This window comes from Gymnogyps californianus, chromosome 5 (genome assembly GCF_018139145.2).
Source record: "Gymnogyps californianus isolate 813 chromosome 5, ASM1813914v2, whole genome shotgun sequence".
NCBI lineage: Eukaryota > Metazoa > Chordata > Aves > Accipitriformes > Cathartidae > Gymnogyps > Gymnogyps californianus.
The window spans coordinates 52,234,456-52,259,276 of NC_059475.1; the positions used below are offsets into that span (position 1 = coordinate 52,234,456).

The 24,821-nt window shown below is 44.1% G+C and overlaps 1 protein-coding gene across 2 annotated transcripts in view; it reads right to left on the reverse strand.

Moving 5' to 3' along the window:
* FOXN3 (forkhead box N3) overlaps positions 1–24,821 on the reverse strand; it is a 211,789-nt gene that overhangs the window by 179,049 nt on the left and 7,919 nt on the right. Inside the window, exon 1 of one of the 2 annotated variants that reach the window (XM_050898293.1) lies at positions 17,742–17,801. The exons of the other annotated variant lie outside the window; for it this stretch is intronic. The gene's annotated coding sequence lies outside the window, so the exon portion shown is untranslated. Of the gene's footprint in view, positions 1–17,741; positions 17,802–24,821 lie in introns of those variants that run through there. 2 annotated transcript variants of the gene reach the window in all.

The window sequence follows — 24,821 nt, forward strand, 5'->3', positions numbered from 1 at the left end:
AAAGCTAAAAACCAAAACTGAGTGGACAAAGCAGCTGACTGTCCAAGCACAGAGGCTGGGGAACCAGTGGAGATTTCTTACAGATCCTAACTTTGATTTAGGCTTCACTAGAAGAAGGTCTCACCCAGCCACCCCACGTGGTGGCCCATGCCCCAGCAGGCAGGGGCTAAGCAGGCAGGGGGGCAGACCGCAGGAGCTGAGGCTGCTGCTGACCAGGAGAGGGGCTCAGCTTTACCAACACAACCCTTGACTTCCTTCGAAGTGATGTTCACATAGACAAGTTGGTTATATTGTAAAATTGCTCTTCCTGCCCGACTTGCAGCCCTGTGTTTAAACATGAACATCGAAAATTACACGTCCTGAAACGTTCAAAACCTCAAGTGAGGCGCGAGCAGGTTGCAGCATCGTCAGATGAAGAACCACAACCGCAGCTCGCTCCCTGGTAAGACAAAGAGAAGCCAGCAAGCACGTGGCGCTTGGAGGCGCCTCCTCGACCCAGTGCTCGCTCTGTGAGCCGCCGTCAGCCATGGACTCCACCTGCCCAGCAGTCCATCCCCAGGACCCAAACCCGTTCCAGAGCCACAGTTTCAGACATTAAGACATTACGGCTTACGTGCCTTCTAGACAAAATGAACACTGCCATGTTGATGTAACCGTTGGCAAGCATGACTATGTTACTTTGTATTGGGAGGAAAAAAAAAAAATCACTTGCATGCCCAAACTGAAGCCAAGAACAATTTTGCCAATATATCCAGAAAAAGCATAGTCTTATGTTTCCCAAATATTTCCAGAAGATATTATGGAAGGGTCAGATCTCCATTAAAGTGTGACAACAGCATAAAAATATATCACAATGATAAAAATCCCCCCAAACTTCTCAATAGTACATTTTTGAAAGGAAGCCAGCTGGCATATAAACAGGTGATGTATTGAACAGGTTACAAACACATACAAGTTCTAATGAAAATGTTCGCAACTTTTTCCACTGAGCATTTAAAAGATATTCACAGCAATAATTACAATGTTCTTTGAACACTTAACAAAGAGACGGCTGCGTTTCAAAAAATCCACTTTCCAAAGACTGCATATAATTCTGTGTGCCAGTAAGCTATGTCAGAGCAACAACTACATACTTTTTCATATATATACTCATAATACATATATATTCATTTACATTCATAAATACATATACTTTATACGTATATATTATATATACACATAAAAGACATATATATAGAAACAAGTCTTGCTTAAAGTTAAGAAGTAGAATTTTATCATGTCAGAAACAAAACAAATTGCAGATTAAATTCAAGAGTGATGAATCTGCCTGACAGAAGGATGGGAAAAACATTTCTGCTCCAGGTTTTTCTTTCACATTAAAATCTGCACATGCTCTGTGGTATCAGTTTGGTTTAAATTTTTACTAATTGTTTTCACAGTTAGCATTTCACTCTTGCTATCACAATCTTATAATCAAGGTTTAGGACTGGCTGACAAAGGTGATGAGAAGTTAGTGAGGAACATACTCTCCCAAGCTCCTTTCAGCAGGGCGGTGGCCGGCACTTCCAAGCCCTCATGCCCCATCATGTAAAGACAGACCATGAAGCCTCAACATTCACAGGGTAGCTGGTAAAGTTCAGTAAACAGATTAACCTTCTTTATGTATTTCCTTTAGTTTCAGTCACAGTCCAGAGGAAAGTGCCTTTTCCAACACAAAATCTTCTAAACCATCATAGGGAATTCCAGGAAAACAACTTCTTTTTTTTCCAGACATGTTTTTCCTCGTCTACACTTCACAGCAATCCCCAGCTTCCCAAAGGGAAGCAAACGTTATTCCTAGGTGTCTTCATGAACTACTCCTAGACATCTTCATGAACTGACCACCCTTTCCAAGCCATTACAGACCCATGCTTGCCCAGATCTCCCCTGCCCACTCGCTCCTCCCTCAAGAAAGAGAGGGAGATACAGCACCTTTAGCCTCCAGCCGGCCTCAGCATCAAGTAGCCATCATCCATGCAGATATAACCTGCTCCCATCTAGATCACGGCACAGCTACCCTGCTCCCCTCTCCGCTAACCTTCTCTACCTGATCAGGATGGTGGAGATTTCAAACTTGCACTGACTAGCAAAGATCAACGGCTGCCACAGGAGACTCAGGTGAGATGCAAAACTTTCCCCCCACCTGGGTTTCATTCCACCCTCTGCAACATTATTTAGTCAACAGAAATAGTCTAGAAACTGCTAAATTACCATGTAGGTACGACAGACTTCTCTGGAGCCGGGAAAATGAATTCAGGAGTCCCTCTTTCTCTTCCTTGCAGCAGCTCTCTGCGGATGTTCATGAGAATTTGCAAATGTTTCAGACAGCAGCATTCACCAGCAAGATCAGCTCTGCCAGTTATTCTATCTACTAAATTTAAGAAACCCCTGTGAGGCTGAGCCTGTCATAGACTGGGAGCTGAAATTAATTCACCAAGCAAGAAAAGTTTTTAGGAAACTCTTGCCACTGAGTGCTGGCTTGGACCCTCACTGGAGAGGGCCTGTGGACTCCACCAGCAAGAGCAAAATACTAGCAGACCTGTGTATTTTCCTCAGTGGAGCATGGCACAATTAGCAGCATTAATGGACAGACTATTTATTTAATTCAGGTTTTTTGTTCCACAAATAAAGTCTTCTGTCTGTTTTTTATTTGGTTTTATAAATTAACCTCTTTGTTTTCTCATTAAGTAAACAATGAATGAAGGATTACTCTGTGGGAAAGATGCAAGTGCAAAGGGCAGTGGTTTTATACTGCTGTAGCAATTTCCTTTCATGCTTCCAAATAACTCTGCTCTAGAAGGCAGAAAATCATTGATGTCTAATCATTTATTTAGTAAGATACACTGTTTTAGCTTAGGGAAACTTGTGGCTGAAAAGCTACACTAAAAGTTGGTCTGCTTATGAATGGCCCCTGGTCCTTTCAATGGTGATGGAGAAACTGTTTGCGTGCATCAGACATTAAGCAGCAGCGCAGTACCGGGAAGGAAGGACCGTGGCCTGATGCACTTTGCTATTTGGACCTGAAGTTCCGATCAGTCTCATCATGGGCATTTCTATCTTCGCTGTACCTCTGGTGCAAGGTAGTTACGCAGCTGAGGATCCCAGAGGCCTGGCTGAGCCACAGCTGACTCTGAGATGGACCTCTCCAGGGGGCACTTCGCTGCTGGTTTGTTTGCCCCAAGGCTCACCTTGTTCTGGTCTGACTGAACCTCACTGCCCCTCTGTGGGTTTTAAAACAGCCACGTGCTGGGATCCTGCTGAGAAAAGCTAAGCTTTACAGCAATAAAGCCAAATTTTTTCTTACATTTCTCCCCTCTTAAAGCATAAAAGTAGGTTGACAGAAATGACCATTCGCCTCTGCTCAGCACCTGTGAGACAACCTCAGAGCACCGGGTGCAGAGACATTGACATACTGTAGCGAGCCCTGGGGGGGGCCACTAAGAAGGTCAGGGGGCTGGAGGACAGGACATACATGGAGAGGCTGAGGGAGCAAGGCTTCTTCAGCCTACGTAAGACAGGGCTCTGGGGAGAGCTTATCACGTCTACAACTACCTAATGGGAGCGTGTAAGAGGCTGAGCCGGATTTCCCTTGGAGGTCTACAGGAACAGGGCAAAAGACAACAGACACAAGCTGAACATAGAAAGTTCCAGTTGGATCATGAACAAAAAAAAACCTACAATGAGAGTAGTCAAGTGTTTGAGGAGACCACCCAGAGAGGCTGTGAAATCTCCATCTGGGAGCAACTGGCTCTTGTTGGCCCTGAGCAGGCTGTTGGACCAGATGACTGCCAGAAGTCTCTTCCAGTCTAAATCATGACTCTAATTCTGTGATGCTATGTTCAGGTTTTGAAAATAAGGAAGGTCCCGGCACCACATGTACAAGCAGATCTGTCTCAGTCAAAGCCAAAAGCAGTAGCAGAAGAGTTGTTATCTCCTCTGCCTTTTCAAAATCTCTACTGTAACAAATCTGAAGACGTTTCCATAATCTTATTCCTGTGCATTTATCCCTGGCCACTGCTGAAGGCCCTTGGTACTGGTATGGCCCTCTTCATAATGTGGTACCTTATACCCCTCTTGCCAATGGGGTGCACTACATGGCACCTGGGTACACAACTTCTCTCTTGGTCCCACCAGGAGGAAAAGCCTTGGCACATCGTAGAGTGCACGCATGCACTGTGGTGTGCAAGTAACCGTGGATGCAAGGAGCTTTTGCACTTAAGAAGAGCCTCTGTTACATGCTAAGCCACTAATGTAATGTAGCCATGATATGGGTATGCGATCCCTCTATGTTTTCATTTCACTGGTGTATGCCCTTTGCTGCTCTAGCCTAGTTTAAGTTTGGAGGTGCTAACAGAGGGTTACAAGTCAGTCACACCAGGATGGACTCTGCCCCATATTCAGGTTAAACTCTAATGCTAAGTCTGGTTCCTGTGTTTCTGTGATAGAGGTGTACGGGCATCTTCAAATACCTCCAATGGACAAAGACACGTAATGAGAAAACATGCTCAAGATCTCACAGATACACAACCGAACACAGAAATTTAACCAGTCCCAAATCCACGTTTTTCTTAGGCCTTCCACAGCACTGCGGATGAAGAGTTGTTTTGTATCAGCAGCCTCCTCAGGGAGGCTCCTGAAACAGCAGCACTGCTGAGCCATGGACCACCACCGCTGTCACGTGGAGGCTGAGGGATCCTGCAGGCAACCAGCCTCTTCCCTAGGGAAGCCCCATTTCTCCAGAGAGGCGAGCAGACAGAAAGGGTTCTCATAAACCTTCTGCTTTCCAGGCTGGGTAACAGCTCTGTGCTGCACTCCTCTCCAGATGCACGAAAACCTTCTTATTTAATTAGATTTAAAGGAATTTTGGAATTTTGTTTCAATAGGGACAATTAAGCAAGTGACCGAGAGCACTGTATCCTACTGCCCTCGTTCTCACTTCATCAATCTTTGTGTCACCCACAAATTTTATCAGAAATAATTTTATATTTACTTCCAGATCACTGCCAAAAATGATGAATAGCATGGGGGCTCTGACTGATCCCTGCAGAGTTACATTAAAAATGTTCCCATTCAGTGATGATTCCCTATTGACAACTACTTTTTGAGCTCTGTCAGTTACCCGGTTCTTAATACATTTAACATGTGCTTCAGTGAAAGTATATAGTACTAATATTTTAATCATAATGTCATGTGGAATAAAATCAAACGCCTTACAGAAGTTTAAGTATATTATATCTACACAGTTATCTTATCCCCCAAACTTGCAATCTCATCAGATAAATCAGGTTTGTTTGACAAGACATATTCTCCAAAAAAGACTGTTGAATGGCATTAATTATATTCCCTACCTTTAATTCTCTAAATCCTCTATCAGTTCTTCTATTCTTTTGCCCAGGATTGATGTCAGGCTAAGCTGCCTGCAGTTACCCGGGATCTTCCTCTTACGCACGTTCACTCATTGTGAATTTCCAAGAGGTGTAAGAAGTTAACAGAAGCAGACCAAAGATCTTCTGCACCAACTTCTTTTAGGATTTTTGACTACAAATTATCCAGCCCCAGTCATCAGAAATGTTTAAACACTGCCTCACTTCACCATATTGTACAGACTGAACTGCTGATGCTGCAAATACGACACATAGCTCTACCTAGCCTTCACCACGCGCAGCGGGGTCGGTCCCCTGACAAAGACCGACCAGCCAAAGATCTGAGAAGGCAAAGATGAGTCTGGTGGGAAACGGACAGTGCTCTGAGGAGTCAGCTCACACTGAGCAGATCCCTTCATTTTAAGGAATGCTCTCCCTTGCTCCCTACCCCATCCCTGTCAGTCAACCCAGCCTGTAGCCAGGCTCACATTTCACACCGAGACTAAACTATCCCAGAGTAATCTTTATAAGCAACAAATACTTTCTATCAACTTTGGGTTGGAATCCCCACCCCATTCTAGTAGATTATGACCTTGCTGCAACTTTTTGTGTTTCATCACCTCTCAATTAGCAATAGCCATGCAATCTACCTAGGCATGAAGCCTGTAGTGCTATGGAGACTGCTGCTACTTGTACAAAATGCCTCGGTGCACCTCTTCAGCAACACAAGACATGGCTGTCCTATAAGCTTTGTACCACCCAACTATATCAAATCCAGACCAGTGTCTTCTCCTGTTCACCAAGTCCCCTACAAAACGGGTCAAAGCTGTCTACAATATCTCCAACAGTGCCCAACTGAGGGCTGTGGTCAGCAGTTTGGGTCTTCAAGCACAGTAGAGCTTTCTACTGCATTGGGAAAGCAGTGCAGGAAACAGCACTCTCCTGGGAGTTGGGCTGAGTCTGGGGCTAACCTCCTAGGAATTAAGGGAATCTTATCTAATAATACATAAAATGATACACAAAATTCACCTACCACAAAAGACCTAGTATTACATCCCAAAAAGGGACCTGACAGATCAATGCATTTCGCTGAAATGCCCTCCTCTGCCTAGGGATGATTCGTCTGATGCTAGGAGGTGGTGCTCCAGATAGCTAGGACGCATACTAGACAGGGAGCTTTATAAATACCATCAGCCTGATGTGCATCCACAACGGAATACAGAGCCAGCATGTTTGCTCCATTCAGTGTTGTTAACATGGGAGAAAATTATGCATTTAAATAAAACTCTTCTAGCAAGAGGTACAGCAGCAGTTCAGTGAGAACCATTAAACATGCTTATTCCACTTCACCCATTAACTATTTTTAATTTTTAAGCAAGTTATTACAGCTACTATAATATTATAAATATTATATTACTCATTCAAAAAGATTAAATGGTCTCAAATAAGAGAAGATATTCTTGTTGCTGCTTTAGTAGCTCCTTGTGATCGGCTACCTGGCTTCTCTAGCCTTCCTCAATACTTCTCTAGGACACCATCCTGGATGGCACTGGGTCATCTCAATTCCTCCTCATCCTAAGGGAAAGTAGAAACACTCAGCATCAAGCAGAATCAAGCTCTGAACTTATCATAGTTAAGTGAAACCACGCTGTGGGCCTGTTTTGGCATTACATCTGTGATCCATATCACGTAATCTAGGATGTTGCAAAGTGCTGACCTCTGCGGCATCCACACCACACCGGCCAGGTGAGTCCCACCGCACAGGACAAACGGCAGGGCTGAAACACTTCCTCCGTCTGTAATAAAGGCTCTAATCTAACAATTTACCTGCACGTACTACAGGGTAGTTTCTTATAATGTAAACCCTTTAAGGTGGGAAACGGTCCTTTTTGGTTTGTGCTTGTACAGCACTGAGTAAGGCAGGATCATAGGTCAGAACCAGGCTCATCAGGAGTCTTTACAATGCAGATTAATGACGTACTCATTAGGACCAGCACTGGTAAGGGTGAGCAGGCTCCCCTGCGCAGACCCCGACTGACACTCTTTTCAGTATGCAGCTTACAGCACATTCCCATCTGACTCCTCAGTGGGGGGGAGGGAAGTTGATCTAACCATGGGAAGGAAAGTCTCTCTTTGACCTTTCCCTGAAATGGGAACCCATGAGCAGCAAACCACTGTCTCTGTAAAAAGGAGCAGGACCCATCCCCGCTGGACACGGCTAAAGAGAGGACCAGACACCAATCTCTCATAATTAAGAGTGAATATGGCAAGAGTTGTGCTTGGACTGGGACAGGAGCAAGACCACTTGTTCCCTGATCACACTTTCTATTGTAAGAAATGTTTCTCTCCAACAATCCGTGATTAACTCAATTAAAACCTTAATATGTAGCCTTTTGCTGTTACCCAGGCTCCCATCTGGTAAACATGATGTTAGTTTTTCATAGCCCTTATTCGTTTCCCAACAAATAAGCACACCAGCATTCTGAAAACATTCCTCCTTTTGAATTTCAGGCAGCTGATGCTCTGTTTCCAGGTACTTCTCTCTGCCACCCTGTGTCCAGCCATTTTAGAAACAGCACAGACAAAAACAAGTATTGTCATTGAACAAAGCTCCACTATCCAGGTGATGGAAGTTATCAATCTAGAGTAGAAAGACTTTAACAAAACGAATAGGGAAGAATCCATGTAAGGTGGAAGAACGAGGAGACAGAACAGCAGCTTTTCAATCAGGAGCCACACACCATATGCTTTAGGAAATAACAAGTTCAATAGTCAGTTGATAAATAGCTTGCCAACAGAAAGTGCATTCGAAATGGCACGTAATTGCCACATATATAAGCACAGAGTAAGCAAGAGCCACGCTGAACCATTCCACATGCAGCTCACTGCTTCTGCATGTTTTCCCCACCTGCTAATACAAATACCATCTGAGGCAGTCCCTGCTCACCTAAGGTCATGGGCACATGGATGGAGTCACCCCAGGACAGGGGTGCGAGGAAGAGCCTCAGAGCAGCTGCATGCCCACAAACAGCTGCTGCTGGTGGGGTGATGGAGGGAGGAACACATATGAAACTGGAGCAATGTTTCTTGGGTTGGAGCAGATTTATCTCAGTTTAAGGGGTTGCATCATGTGGCTGCAAATTTTTTTCCCCTTAGGAAAACTGATGCTTTCCCTGATACCCCTTTTGTGTTTCTATACCCTAATTTGCAGTGGTCAAAGAACCTGATCTGATGGCACCCAAGCCAACATAGCCCTTACTGTCTTCCCCAGGCTCCCAGGTCCTGCTGGCTCAGCAACACCGCTCACACAGGTCCAGGTCCAGCAAAGCACATATTCAAGTTTAAACCTGTCAAGAGGTTCATTAGCTTTAATGGGGCTATTAAAAGATTTAAAGTCAAGTACATTTGTAACTACTTTCCTGAATCAAACCCTAAGTAAAGAGCTTGTCAACATAAATAAAGGTGCCAGAGCCAGACCATGAAAGATATCTGCTATTACGTAGGTAGGATTTTGTGTCAGCTTTTCAGGATGATTTAGCTCCAACCGTTGTAAATGTGCAAGAATTTTAAATTCTTCCTAGAGCGCGAGATTGGCACATTTTCTAAAGAAATCCAAATAGTGAATAAATGCATCCTACAATAATTAAATATTCCATAAAATTAAAGAGACACTGTCAGCTCCTATTTGGCTTCACAATGTTGGCATTACACAACACTCTCCAACAGAAAGAACCCTCTGATTTCTCCAGGGCTTCTCATGCTGCATCCCGACGGTGCCCGTCCCAGTGCGTGCATGGCCGGGAGTCCTAACACCGGACAACCATGGGATGGGGAAGCACAGCCGAAGTGGAGGTCAGGCCTGGCCCTGCCCCGCTGAGCCCCATTTAGGAACTAAAGAAACTACCAAAGAGTGAGAGGTCAGTGACATTTACAGCATTCACTCAGCTCCTACAGCCCATGGTTTTATTTGTTATTACAGATAAGGGCCTTTCTAAAAAGGAGGGAGAAATGATGCTGGCAATGTGACTTTAAGAGCCTGAGGGAGGGGAAGAGCAACACCAGCGATGTGAATGAGCTTGCAGCACCTGCTCCCAAACCGACATGATGTAGTCAACTGAATTAACAGTTTTAATGAGGATGGGGTGAAACACATTTTATCCAGCCCTGGCACAAGAGCCAACTATTGAGAGGCTCAACATCCCCCGCCAGCTGAGCCTGCGTGCCTGTCCCCTGCGTGTGCGGAGGATGCGGTACTGGGAATATATTGTGGCTCAGCTAAAAGCGGAGCGGGTGGCAGGACATCCATCTTCCTCCGGGAAGGTTGCTGGGCAACTGGCAAGCTTTCGGCTGGGCGCTGACGTCTACACGCACACACGCTCCTCCTCCATCACTCGCAACTAACTTGATTTTGATGGATTAACATAAGATGAAAATCTACTGCGCTTCTCTCTCTCTCTTCCCCCCGACATGCAGGGATCATTAAGATACAAAGGAAAATACGATAAAGCTTCGACTTATAATGTGTGCAGAAGACTGTGCAAAGGAAAACGCAGCCACTAATGAGATTAATGCTCTGAAGTGATCCCTTATTCTATGGTAGAGAAACATATTTTGTTGGTAAAATCTCATAATAATAATAATAATAAAGCAAAACACAGATACACGCCCAAACTGCAATTCTCTTGCATCCTTGACTCTTTCGCATCCTTCAGAAATGCCATCTATTTTTTCACTGCTCCTTGTCAGATGATGTTTTAAGACTATTTCCCTTCACCTGCTGGAGACGCACCACTGGGACACAGAAGTTCCCTCTAATCCCATCCAGCCAGGCATTTATACCACTCTTATTAGCTTGGTATCCGAGTACCCTACTGAGCTGCATTATCATTAATTGTTTCTCAAGTGTCAGCTACAGGCTCAGCTTTACACAGTACAAAGCAAAGATAGGATCCCTGCCCCGAGGAGTTTTACATGCTAAACAGATGGTTAATGACAGCAGCGTAATGACAGCCTTTGGACTGGTAGGGGATAACATTTACGGAATGGGGAATAAATTAACCAGGATTCATGACAAACTGCACTTGCTTTTCCTGGAGAACTCTGAAAAACTGGTGATGATTGTTTTTCATGATACCCTGGAAATGTGTACCGGGCCTGCAACCCAAAAAACAGAACCTCATTTTTTTTTGCAAACAAAAAGCTTTATTCTAACTGAAATTTTTTACTGAAAAACTGACCAACCTTCTTCCACCAAATACACACAGGGCGTTTTGTCAGAAAGGGGGAGAATTTTAACTAAACCAAAAATATTTAATGTAAAAAAAAAACCAAACCCATAAAATGTTTTAGTTACCCCTGAGTTTAGAAAAGTTCTTTAAAAAAAAAAAAAAAAGATGAAAAGGCAAAATGGGAAACGACCTAAGAGCTGAATGGGAATCGGAGATTAAGGCAGCAGACCGTGCCAGGCGGGTGAATGCCATGCCGAGGATACAGTAACGCACAAGGCTCTGGGCAGGTACAAATAAGGAGCTGGGCAGCATCTGGTAACTTCAAGGACAAGAAACTCAGACCTGCAAGGCAGGCGAAGGAAGCTGATGAGGATAACCACACCGCGCATGTATTATTTATTTCTCCAAGACCGGCATCAGGCGCCGCGCAAGCGGCCCCAGGCAGCAGCAGGGACATTACTTCTGGGACTGGGCTGGGGGGGACCACGAACACCCACCACCAGGGCTGGGGCCACCAGCACGGACAGGGCTGCAGGATGCCAGGCAGCGTCTCCCACCGCCCGGCTGACAGCAGTGCACTGGGCTCAACAAACTAATTCTAATTGACTAGGGCGTTTTGTGCTCTTAACATCTGGTTGTGGCAGGGCTCAAAACAGTGTTTCTGTACTCCTCGCCAGCACATTATTCATTTCGTTATACATATAAGAGGACTATTGGCTCTCGTTAGCTAAGAGACCACAAATCCACGGAGCCCGACTTCTGGAGTACCCCATGTGCAGCTGATGCACGTGGGTGGGATAAGCAAGGTCAGAGACGATTTGAATTCTTCTAATGCGACAGATTTTAGCCTGTTGTGGTTTATTACACATAGCATTAAGTACAGGGTATTTCTGTATGATCTCTAGAAGTCAATTCTTGATTCTACAATACAACCATGTAAAAATATATTTTCTACTCTGTTTTGCAGTGTAATGCACAAAATGGTTGATTTTTTTCTCTGTCTTATTGTGACCTTCTGGTATTGGGCAGGCTGCACCAGAGACCTCTTCCACACACACCGTCCTTTCCTGCATTCTAGAAACACATTTCCAGTTTCTTACTTGACAATGACTCACTCTAAATTCCCTTGTGGACTTCACAGATCTCTAGATAAGACGCTGAAGTGGGAACTGTGACTACAGAAAGGCTTCTCTTGGATGGTGGAAGACGCAGGTCCAGCCACCTTTCAGTTATATTGCCCCAGTTCTAGCCCTCCAAGTAACATTTTCAAAGGCTGTTACAAGGCAAGGTCCTTTTTTCATTCCAACTCAAGTATTTCAGATCTTATAGTTCATTGAAAGCCACAGAAACTCGGTCATTTGTGCCATTTCTAAACAGACCTGTATTATTATTTCTATGTGGGCAGCTAAAAGTTTGCATATGCACATGCAAGGCAGGTAAAATACATGCAAAAAAACAGTATCACAGAAAACAAAAAAAATCCTCAGCAATTACATTAAGACCAAAAAAGATATAACCACTAAGCATTTAAATAAGGAGACAACAGAACCTTCTCCCCATTTAGATGAAAGCCTTTACACCTCTCAGTAACTTCAATGTAAATTCCACTTAGAACAGCTCTGAGACGATCTAAAAATGAACTTGTGAACAGAAAAATTGGTAAGACTCCTGGGTCCTTATTTCTGTGTGCTCACATAATGGCAATTAACGCTAAGCACCTTTGAACAGCCTCTAAACAAGCACATGGAAATCTAGGAGAACCTCTGAGTGGGGATTATGCATTAACCTAATGTTCATAATCATGCTCAGAAAGTTTGCTCTTTCAAAGCTTGAAACAGAAATGTTAATATTCTCAGGCAAATAAAAAACCTTAAGCTATTGCAAAAGGCAACTTTTGAATCAAGTATATAATAGGTAATAAAACTTCAAAGGATTCATCGCACACTGCAATTAAAATGCCCAACACAGATTTTTTAATAGTCTTCTCATTTCTAAGGAAATTTTTTTCCTCCAAGTAAATAGCTAAACTCAGGTGAGCATCAGATTATTATTTATTTTAGGAATAAATATATGCTTTTATCCGTGCTGCAGTGAAAAGAGCACAGCATCATAGGCAAAACTAGCAATCAAAGCCAGTTCCACCTCATCTAATCTTGTTCTTCAAGGGTTCACAGTACCAATCCTCTTCTCAGAAATCTTCAAGTATGAACAGTTAACGCAAAACAATGAGCGGCTGTACACGAGAGAGTAACAAGAAGACTGTAGGAAAAAATCCCTCCCCCTCCCCAGTTTCCAGACAATTAACTGGAAATCTTCCGTATTTTGGAAGAGAAGAGGATGTCTGTCTACAGCATGATGATAGATATGAGCCACAGATAGGAGCAGGTTCCAACAATTTCTGCTTAGCTTGCCTAAGAAAGGCAAAAAAAAAAAAAAAAAAAAAAAAGAACATCCCTGTGGAAAGTGAAACTTGTAGCTATGGCTTTACAATGAATTGCCAAACAAAGAGTGAGCAGCAGGCAACTCACTGTCAGATTTGACAAAACACCTAGAACTCTTACTCTCATTACCACAACTGCCGATTACACAATCCCCAGTACTGTAACCAAAGTCAATGCACCCCCATGGACCCAGCCAGGTGAAATCACTCTGACTGCAGTCCCCAAGCTGCAGAAGCAGAGGATGCATCCTTGGGATGGGAATCCTCTGTCATTGCCTCACCCTAACAGTGGGAACAACTGTGGCGTGAGGGCAGGTCTTGAGCACCAAGTTGGTATCGTATCGGCCTGCAAAAAAACTGCGATGGATGTTCCTTTAAACAATACACAAAGAAATCATAGTAGGGCAGATGAATGAGTGGAAATTTTGTAATGAAACCACGTAACATAGAAACTGCATGGTATTTATGGCAGGAAGTCACCTACATCAGCCTAAAGGACTTATTTAAGAGTGGTCCTAGTAACAGCTGAACTAGCTTGAAGTCTTACACCCAAACTACACAATTTAGGCACTCCTTATTTCCATTCAACATAGTTTCTGTAGCACAGAACTGAAAAACTGGAAAAAAAAAAATCCCAAGCACTGCATCAAAAATCACTTCAGCTTATTTGGTGCCTTTAATTTTTATAGGAAAAAAACAAACTTATTTCCAAATCACTTTGCACTTAGTAAACTCGCAGTGTGATAGCATCCATTTATCCTCAGACAAGTTCAACTTTATCCCTTGTAGCCTGTCCAAAAATATAACAAAATCAAGATGCTCTTGTTTTTTAAAGACCGAAATCTGAGCATGACCATTTCCTTTCCTTCATTAGCAGAAGAATACATGTGTGGGACATAGGATGAAAACATAATGATGCTTAGACTTGGGGGGAAAAAAAAGACCAAAACCAGGACAACAGGAGCAATCAAGAGAACAAAAATTAGAGAACTACATTCCTGTGGCCTGCCAGATCTCTGTCAGAGTATCTAACAGAGGTGATGAGGTCAACCTTCCACAGATGATCTCAGGATCCTCAAAAATCATTGAGATCCTTCATTAGGACCAGGATTTTATTCCAGTCTCTGATAATTAATATTTTTTCTGCAGATGGCCTGAACAGAGGTTAAAGTTGCTACTCTATCTCCTCAAATGCTATTTCAGCTAGGACAAAATCCCGTGAATGAACAAAATCTGAAAGCAAAGCCTCCTATGGCCAGGCACAGGAGCCCCAACAGTTCCCAACCGTGCTCCTTTCTGTTTCTGCTGACGAGAGTGACAGTTTGTGAGTGATCTCAGGCGCTTACCTGGACACACAGATTTTCAATGGATTTGTGCTCCACCTTTACCTACACACTTCTGGAAATCCCCGCTTTGCCCCGGATCTGAAGCGGCACCAGCTGCAAAGCCAGAGCACGCTACGTGCCTCACCAGCGTTGGACCTGCCTCCAGCTGCAGGCAGCTTCCCAAGAGAAGGGCAAGCCTTGCAGTGACAACACTTCACAGACACCCAGCACATCTGGATTTTGCTCCAGGTGTGCCACAGACTGCTAGGTGATATCCAGCCACCTGGAGCATCACGGTTCCCATCTGCTGAATAAGGGCAATTGCTTCATGGGACATAAATCTTGTAGACGTCAGGATAAAAAGCAACTTCCTAATCTTTTTCTTTTCCTATTGGTAATTACGTCAATGTTCTCACGAAAACAAAAAACCCCAAAGCCCCCATGTTACAGCTTTGTTAAAGGACTATGTTTAAAACCTGAGGAATTTGCTAAGTTTAAAGACGCACAGCAAAAACATCAGGTGTAAATGCAGAAAGCGCATTATGTCAGTAGATATACTATGTCAACAGATACACACCAGCTGAGGAACTGATATAAGCATATGTTTAAATCTCAGAAGAGAGAGACCTAGACCAAAACAGAACTGGAGGAGAAGCTGTTCTCTCTCTGAAATGGCACTGTGTAGGAAGAAAATGCTTTTTGCTGTGTTAAAACATCTCAATATTCTTTCTTCTTGTTTTTCTTATACTTTCAAAACAAGACTTCCATACAGAACAGTGCGAGCAGAACTTAACGTATTAAAACATAAACAGTTTTCACCTCAGGAGCAGATGCAGATCAATATGTGTGTGGTGGCACTGAGCTTGCAAAACTCACTCAGACAAACTCCTGACTACAGCTACCAGCAGTTTGCCAGAGAAAGGCTATTGAAGCCTTTTATAGCAATTCAAGTGACAAAAGGATGCCCCTCTATACACAATCATCACAGCCTGGCATATCAAAGCACTCCATAAGTCTTGGTGCTCAGCACCATTATTTTTTAGCAATTATTGTTCTGATGAGTAACCCTTGGGCAGTGTCCAAGAACAAGGGGAATTTCTGCCACAGGATGCCTGGAGCATTCCTCCTCTGCAAAATGAGGCAATAAAATCAGCGTGTGAATGGGTACTGAAATAACGCAACCCACCTCCATCCCAGTTGCGCCCAAAGAGGTCACAGGGTCAAAAAGCAGCCTGGCTAGTCGAGAGCTCTCTGCAAGCTGCCTCTCAGGTATCTCGGGCTACATGGTGTACTACGTAGGAGACGTAAAAGCGGCCAGCCCCCGTTACAGGTACCTGAGCAGCGGCTGGCTTTCACTGAACCAGCCATCCAAGCACAGGAAAAGGGGCTGGTTCTGAAAGCACGTTTAGTGGATGAACCAATGCTGAGCCCTAGCTTTGGAGCAGCAACTCGTGAAATTCGAGGGCATCTATCTACACGGTTGCAAACACTACTAACTAGATACTAACTTGGCACTAACCAGGAGCTAAAAAAATCTTGTCATGGTCTACGCTGACAACTAAACCACTGTTTGGCCCTGGATTAATGAATATAATACCTGACAAAAGCAATTGGAGATTAATGGCCTGTAACTGCTTGCCTACCTTGCACTCTATAGGGTCAAGTACATTAATGTCAGCAGAGAAATAGTTTGTCTCAACCTGGTGCTAGTACTACAAGGACCCAATGAACTTGGAGATATGAGGGCCAGGCTCTCAAAGCCACTTTCTGTCCCTAAGGTTTAGTGGTGGCCAATTCTCATGAGGAAGGGTCCCCATGCAGAGGGACTTCAGCTCCCCCACAGCACATTGCGGAGGGACGTCCCGGCCGGGGCACGTCACACGTGCCACCCTGCAGGACTGTGACTGAGGTGGGAGCTTCAGGGCAGCAGGCGTAAGTGAGAGCGGGTCACTCTGCCTCTGGCCAGGGCCGGGATGGAGGCAGCCCAGACTCAGACAACTGCAGGCAGCCCCCTGACCCCATCTGTTCTTTGCTTGGCACGTCTTTGTACAGGAGAGAAACATGGGCCAAAATTTTCTCTTGCTCTTGGTCACTGCATTTAATTGCAAAAAATTCACCGCTCTAACATTTGCAGAAATATGTCTTTTGCTCTGCTTTCCAAATCCAGGGTGTTTCCAGGGGGCTCGGGATCTGACTTCTGAGCAGTGGCCAGGCTCACCGGCACCTGCGCTCACCTCCAAATAACTGATGTGCTCAGGCTATACAGCTGAAACACTGCAACCTAAAGCAGTACTCCTCAAATCTGGATCCCTACACATATGCCCATACATAGTCCCCAGCTCTGCCTGAATTAGGATTAGCTGATTATTCAGCCGCTTTATCTTGGGCGAAAAAGAAACAACAGATAATCTGGAGATTAAACTGGAACACTCTTCCTGAGAAATTGCTTTCTGGAATGCATAGTGAAGAAAAAAAAAATGTATGTAAGTTCTACAGCTCCCAGGGGAAAAATGAATATCCCAGTTGCCCTTAAAAGAGTCCTGTAAAAGTGCTGAGTAAACTTGTAAGCACATGATGCTGAGCCTCCTTCGAACCCCTTCAGATGAACCTTTTCCCTACATCTCTCAGGTAGCTGAAATTATGTTTGTGAGACCACTGTTCATATGCAACTTCTGGGTGCAGACAAGAGTATATTAATACAACAAAAGTTTGTATTACCCTATGCTACGTCTTCAAACAACAGAATAGTTTTAAATAATTTACAAAATAATTTACAAAACTTCTCTCTTAACACCTCTGTTCCTCGGTTTCTCAAATGTATGTCTGTAAGGAAGGGTCAGAAGGAGGCGAGAGGGAAGGACTACCCGGCGGTGCCTCGCAGGGCTGACACTGTAATACACACACCACAGACCATGAGTTGCTCTGATACGACGGGAGCAGAAGCCACAGCAGCCAGGACGTCCTTCCACACTCGGCACATGCTTGGGAAGCATGTTTTGGCTAGCTCCAGCAACATCCCTTAAAGAGGACCTGGAAGGAGCTCCAGACATACGTGTGCTGTAGGTATCAGCCCCTAAAACATTGCTATGGAGCACACTGGAGCAAATATATGGTAGAGCGCATCAAAGGAAGAAACAGGTGGTAAAAAGTGACAGCCTATAAATGCACCTTTTGACAATTTTTACTATGCAGTCTCCTCAGCCAATAGTGCTTTAATAAAATATAGTCAAGAGAGGCAGCTTCAGCCTGCTTCTGAGAGCAGTGGACCTCTGGCCACGAGTGGGCATGGGGTAAACAGGGGTTTCTGTTCCCAACACCACCCCCTGTCCCCCTTCCGAATCCTCACCTGACTTCACGTGCCTCCCCATCGCAGCAAGCTCTTTGAGGCAGAAACAGTTTTATCTGCGTGTCTGCAGGTTGCACACTGCAGCCAGCCCCTGAGCCTCGTAGTGCTTCAATACCACCAATGCTACAGCAAGGTCCACCACAGCCGTTCAACTCTCAAGTGCGAAATCACCTCTGTCTAGCCAGAAAAGAGGAAAAAGAGACCAAAACAAAACCCCAAGCACATTAGTCACTGTTAACTGTTCTTTCCAGAAACATAATATTGAGGGGATTTCACATATTTCCTGGCAGGGAGATTTCGTGGTGGCTTTTAAAAATGGATGATTAGTAAGATATAAATCCCCATAGCTAAGATCAGCAAGAAATCCTTTCAAACACACATATATACACATTAAAACTTGAGTATTTTACCTTTCCCCAAAAAAAGCAATTGCTGCTGTCAAGTACACCCTTCTATTACAGCCACATGCTCTTTTTAAGAATAGCTAATCAGAAAAACATACAGAGATATTTAATCAGGTTTTTTCCTTCTTTAATGACCTAATGTTTTGGTTTGCAACTGCTGCCAACTCACACTGGGTGGAAATTTAGTACTGTCAGCATTTAATTATTATTTTAACACAGATTTCTCTACCTTCCTACAGTGAAGAAATAGCTAGAAAAAAATGCATCAATGAGCAGCTTTTTAAGCTATTAGACGCCATCCTCGTTATTTAGCTGTATTGGAAATTACCATTTAAGGACACACAGAAGCTCGCTCTGCCATCCCCTGTTAGGGCAGATGCTCCCCAGTTTGCACCTCCACAGCTGACCAGAGGGACAGCATCTGAGGGACAGCCAGGAGGGACTGCAAACACCTTGCCCTGGAAGCTCACCAGGCTGTGACATGGCTCATCAAAATACGTGCCAAAGAACTGAAATGCAGAGCACCTGGTTTGTGTTGTACCTTGGGCCATAAACAACAAATCAGACTGGTTCTTTCTGTCAGCTTAAAACCTGCTTTCCTAATTTTTCCCCTCGCTGTCTGAAACAAATAAACTCAATTCTGCAACCTGTAACAGGCTACAGGGAAAATATGTGTGTTGATCTGCTGCAGACTGCAAGACAGGTTTATTTGATTCACACAGTGGGGGAAAAAAACCCAAAAAACAGGTTGTCTGATTTCAGAAGAAATCCAGAGCTGTGCTGCTCACGGTAAACTCCCAGCACCATGCAAGTGTTGCACTTCATGGTGCTCTGGAGCTGGGACGGGTGTGTGGAGAGGGCTCTCCCCGCACTCCTAGCCAGTCTGGTGAAAGCCTGCTCCCTGCTTTCTCCGACAAAACAAGATTTACGCTTCAGCCCTCGCAAAAACCAACGGAGAAATGAGACTGCAGCAAAGCAGGGCTCATGACAGCATGTGTTAAATGGTGCAAAGCAGGAAGGGCTATGAGGACGCACGTGGATAACTTTATCTTCCAGAGCGGATGGAGTAGTCAGCCACACACTTATTAAAACAAGTATTAGTCTGTGATAGCAATCTAAGATAACACTAAGAGGTTTGTCACCCAAGGAAAAAAAAATACTGGCCAAAAAAAAGATGCTATTGCTGGATCTGTGTCCATAGAAACCACACTTAACCTTAACAGAGGATCCCACTATGGAGGTGACTCCTTACTTGAGCAACACAAGCACCCTGTTTGGTATACGCTGACCTTTGCATACAGTCATGCTCATATTTAAGAGAGAAACATGTATATATAAACAGACAAGAATGGAGGTTAGGAACAGGGAGGTGACAAATTTTATTTCTCTGACGGCAAGGTAGGGTGCTCTTGCCAGTTGGCAGGAATGAAGCATTGCTCTCCTCTACCTGAAAAAAGAGGTCGTGGATGTGGGGTTTAATATCCAGATGGTCACTATAAATGGAACCTACCTGTGATAAATAGAGGCAGCTATTTCATCTGCTTAATATTAACTCTTCTCACAGTGCGCTTTACAAGTCACATTCCTGGAGTGAAGGGCACATGTTTAAGAAGCCACATACAATTCCAGTTTTGCAGAGCAAAAGAGAGGGAAATAGCCTTGGTCACTGAGAGTATTTGAATGTCACTTTGTTAGACTGTGCATTGTATTTGACAGAGCTAGCAAAGGAAATGAGAAGTGATAACTGATAGTGCCGTGATTAGATCAGCCACCTTGGGAAAGGTGCTGAAGCAGAGATATTTCACTAAAATAAGGAGAATCCTGGGAATAGATTTCTGGCAAGTGATCGCAGAGGAGATATGGCCAGAATTAGAAATGGATTTTGCAGGCAGATAAAACGTAATAGATAGAAGGCAGCTCAAAATGATGTATCGTGAGGGCCTACAGAGTGACTATAAAGTTTGTTTGCAGTTATTTAACATATAGAGATCCTAGAAAGACTGAACTTCAAAATACACTTGCAGTGTTATTAACTTTAATGTGCAGAAATAAAACAAAGTTGCATTAAAGCTCTCTAGTAAAAAACGAAGCTGACTTCTCCCCAGTTATCCACCTCCGATTTCATTGGAGTTGCATTACTTCATACCACAAGATAGAAGTGTGTCGTGGTTTAACTCCAGCCAGCAACTAAGCACCATGCAGCCACTCGCTCACTCCTCCCCGCTCCCAGTGGGATGGGGAGGAGAATTGGGAAAAAAAAAGTAAAACTCGTGGGTTGAGATAAGAACTGTTTAATAACTGAAGTAAAATATAATAATAACAATAATAATAATAAAAAACATAATAATAATTGTAATGAAAAGGAATATAACAAAAAGAGAGAGGAAAAAAAACCAAGAAAACAGACGTGATGCATAATGCAATTGCTCACCACCCCCTGATCAATGCCTGAGCAGCGATCTGCCCCTCCCGGCCAACTCCCCCCTGTTTATATACTGAGCATGATGGTCTATGGTATGGAATATCCCTTTAGCCAGTTCGGGTCAGCTGCCCCGGCTATGCTCCCTCCCAGCTTCTTGCACACCTGCTTGCTGGCAGAGCATGGGAAACTGAAAAATCCTTGACTTTGGATAAGCACTATTTAGCAACAACTAAAACATCAGTGTGTTATCAACATTATTCTCACACTAAATCCAAAACACACTGTACCAGCTACTAAGAAGAAAATTAACTCTATCCCAGCCAAAACCAGGACAAAGTAGAACAGGAATCTCTTCTTAGGCTTCTGACTGACAAAGATACATGAAAATGTACATTTCATTATTTTACCTTGAAGGAAGTTGCTTTAATAATGAAGGATAACTATTGGCAGTGGTAATTAATGCATTGTAATAAACTCATTACATGCATTTCTGTAATCTAACCATGTTTCTTTCTGCAGCTCACAGACGGAGCCGTTCTTTAGGCTGCTACTTAGGCATTTTAGGGGAAGAGGGTGAGCTTTATTGGCTATTAACAAAGGCTTCAATCATCCTGCTGTCCACGTCTGTCTGTCTGTCTCCACCTTAATAGGTTTAGCCAATTAAATTTAAAGACAACTAGCTTCTTGCAGTTCTGTAAAGCACAGTGGCCAAGACAGAGACCTGATGGGTATGCTAACTCAGGGAAAGGCTGCTACCTGGGTTCAGTCATTAGACATCAGAGTTTATCACCACAAGACAAATGTGTTGACAACCCATCTTCACTTGCTCCTGTAGTCACAAGACTTCGAGATCAGTGTATGGGCTTAAGGGTCTACAAGTCAGTAAAGGCCAATACACTGCGCCCAGGGGGCTGAGTTTGGCCCTCTGCTCCTCGCTTCATTGGCTGGTAAAGTGTTGAATTTTGCGCAAACAAGTAATGGATTGCACGTTGTTCATAACAAGATATAGATTCCATGGTTACAGCAATATAAATCTATGTTGCAGCATATCTGTGTATAAAGAGGTCTTCTCATCTGCTGGCTCCAAAGAGCCATATGTGCATCACTCACACTGCAAGAGTGGGAATACTCACATAAATCACCATTGGTATCAATGGAGAAGGCACTTGAGAGAGTAAGGATGTCTGGGGAAGAGCCAAACATTAACACTGTTTACCTACCACTGGAACACAAATTAATAATAACCATTATCACCATCACTATATCAATGATGGCAATGTAGCATTAAATTCTGCATCCATAAAATCAGATGCAACTGCCACTGTGTCCCATGGGAGCTCCCCATGAATACATGAAGGTGGACTTTAAACATCAACCACCTACATGATCAAATACTGAGCTATTTGCTCAGGCAAAATCTTCATTGAAATCAGCTAAGACAATCAGAGTCGATTGATTTTGGCATGAAAAGGGACAAGCTTCAATTTTTGCCAGCGCTCATGCCCACGTTGACACCAGAAGGAACGACTGGCTAGATTTTCCAAAGTGCCATGCTGCTTGCTTCAACACTTGTAGAAGTCAAGGCACTTCCTCACGTACAGATGTTGCACCTGGGCTGAATCTCTTGTCCCTCGTGTTTGGAAACAAAAGTTTCATTCCCAGCACTAGTACCTGAGAGTCTCCATCAAAACAAAGCTCTACTGTTGAAATAAAACAAGCTCTTTCCAACAGCCCACAAGCTGAATCCTGCTGCCTGACTTTGTTGTCATTTTGAATGAGCGAGAGGTGGGAGGGCAGTTTCTGTCTATATTAATCAATATTTAGGTGGTTTCCTGCCCATTCATTCATGTGCTGAAAGTGTTTTTGACAGTAAGAAATACGCTGAATGTAAGCAGGCCAGTAGCGGCTGGTATGCTGTGCATACCCTCCAAATTTCCCCAATAGTTCACATGTTACTAGCAGGTGACAGGAACTTAAATAAAGCATGTGAAATATGAAAGCAGGACAAATAATTATATTGGTGTAGAGACTTCTATACTGGAGTAATTTTTGCTCCAAATACCTTATTTAGGCTGTAGGTTTTGGGGGTCAGAAAGAAAATCTTTTTTCCACACTACGTCTATAACAGAGCAGGGTGCTTGGGATCCCTGCTGGTCTGTGGTCCCAGCTCTTACCCCCACACAATTAGCAGTAGCTAATAGTAGTAAGCAAGACTGAACACAAACTCAGAATTAAAATTACGATGAGAAAAAAAAAATCCTGCTCCAGATTTCAAAGCAATTCCTGAACTGCCCACGTCACACTGTGAAGAGACATCCTCATTTGAGCAGAAAGCACTTCACACAAAAAAGCAAGAAGGGAGGAAGCCTGGCTTGAATAAACCAGGCACAGCCCACATGGAGAGTGGGCAGAGTCCACCAGCTTGGGACATAACCCTCTCAGGGAGAAAGGGCAAGTGGGCAAGACCAGTACTATTCTTATCATTAGCATAGCAAAGGCTGTTTCATGCAGCCCCTTGACAAAAGATAACACAGCTTTTCTGGTAAAAAAAGCCTTTGCTACTAGCACTGTGAAATTTTCCCCTCAATAAGGTGCTCGAGGGCTATATACTTGTGCCTGGTCTTTTCCTCATCTGTTGCATCTCTTCAACACTTCTGTACAACTCTCCAACCTGATGGTACAGGCGCGAACCACTAGAAAGCCTGATCCTACAGCCACTGTCTTTAATCAGCGTGGGTGATTTGTGAGGGTGCGCAGCCTTGTTGCCAGCCCGTGAGGAACCAGAGCAAGGCCACTGCCTGAGCTCACACCGGCCCTCAATGTCGCAGTGGCTGCGCGGGACCAGGAGCGGGTGCGAGCCCCTCGGCTCTGCAACCGCCGACAGCCATTGCCAGAGGGTAACTACTGCTTTCTGGAGATAACTCACCCAAGTGACCTGTGGTGAAAGGCTTCACATTCCGTTACTGTAGCTCTGAGCCCTGCACATCTTTCCTTGCTTTCCCCAGGAGTCATCTCTCAACTATTTTAGCTTCAAGATGCTCAGCTTTTTTACTCAAACTGCTGCAATGGCAGCAACACACGCTTTCGATACAACTAGGAAAGAAAGAAATCATTCCACTTGTACAGCCAAAATGTTTTCTGTTTCTAAAGACACCAACTTTCCAACTCAGGCTGGCTGCCTCTGAGCTGTGGGACAGGGAGATCACCAGAGTCACAAATGGGGAATGGGAATGTCCCCACCCATCAGAAATGGCACCCTGGCTTACAAAAATCAAAAGGATTTTTAAAACGCACTTTACTTTTCACTTTTGATGCTGTGTTGTTTTTTTTTTTTTTAATTTTTCTTGTCTTGGTACAATTAAGCTGGAATCATTTCTAGTCAGGCTGTTTCCAGTCATTGCAGCAGGCCCCAGGACTGTAAATGGGTCGCAGTTGCTCCAGTAATGAGACCTGCTTGTGAACAAGGGTGACCATCCTAGCACACATGCCTAATTTCTACATTTTTCCTCATTTTTCCTACATTTTACCTCATTTTTCCCAGTCTGTGTTTTGTTCCTCCTTGCACAAAGTTACTCCATGGAGAAATATGTCCAGAGTGAGATCTCCCGCTCGGTCACAACACATGCTGAAGCTGCGATATTTTCCTCAGACCTTCTTCGTCACACCCCAGCCCTGCCCCTGCCAGACATCGCAGACCAGAGGGAAACCCATTCGCTGCCTCCCCTGCCCCGCCATGCCCACGGGTCGTTCAACACCATGCTGCTTCCCCACACGGAGCCTAATAACTGGGGTACAGCAACCGCAGCTACAATGCCGGTATATTTAATCAAAACCTTCTGGCTTCCCGGCACTTGTTTGAATTTCCTGAGCAATAACCTGACTGCAACGCCTCCCCTGGGACCCCGACTGCAGCGGGCACAGCACCCAGCTGGAGGTCCCCGGGGTAAACCAGGGCTGACGTGGCCACTTCAGCCCCCAGAGCAGTGAGACACAGAGCTCTGCACAGAGCAGCCACAGCAGCACCATGCAGCGCAGCGTCAATTAGTGATGCTGTCGTAACCATCCCCAGGACATTAAGGTCTGTTGCACCATTACATGAGACCACTTTGCAACAACAGAAGACAGGGGGAAAAAAAATTAGACATACTAGTTAAGACGTAGTTTATTTATAGCTCAGCTTTTCAAAGTTTACCAATTGTAGTAGAGATTATTCACGGCTCATGTCTCTAAAGAAGTCAATGTCATTCCCTTTCT